Raw genomic sequence first — 276 nt, 5'->3', positions numbered from 1 at the left:
ACTGCAGCTAAGTCTCTTAGTGAGAGAACTTAGGCAAGTACTGGACTGCAGCTAAGCCCCCGAGTGGGAGGATTGCTCTCCACTCGGTAGGATTTTTTCAAACTTAGGCGAGTACTGGACTGCAGCTAAGTCTCTTAGTGAGAGAACTTAGGCGAGTACTGGACTGCAGCTAAGCCCCCGAGTGGGAGGATTGCTCTCTACTCGGTAGGATTTTTTCAAACTTAGGCGAGTACTGGACTACAGCTAAGCCTCCTAGTGGGAGAACTTAGGCGAGTA

The sequence above is a fragment of the Triticum aestivum genome, chromosome 5A (genome assembly GCF_018294505.1).
Source record: "Triticum aestivum cultivar Chinese Spring chromosome 5A, IWGSC CS RefSeq v2.1, whole genome shotgun sequence".
NCBI lineage: Eukaryota > Viridiplantae > Streptophyta > Magnoliopsida > Poales > Poaceae > Triticum > Triticum aestivum.
Note: the sequence above shows the minus strand (reverse complement) of the source record.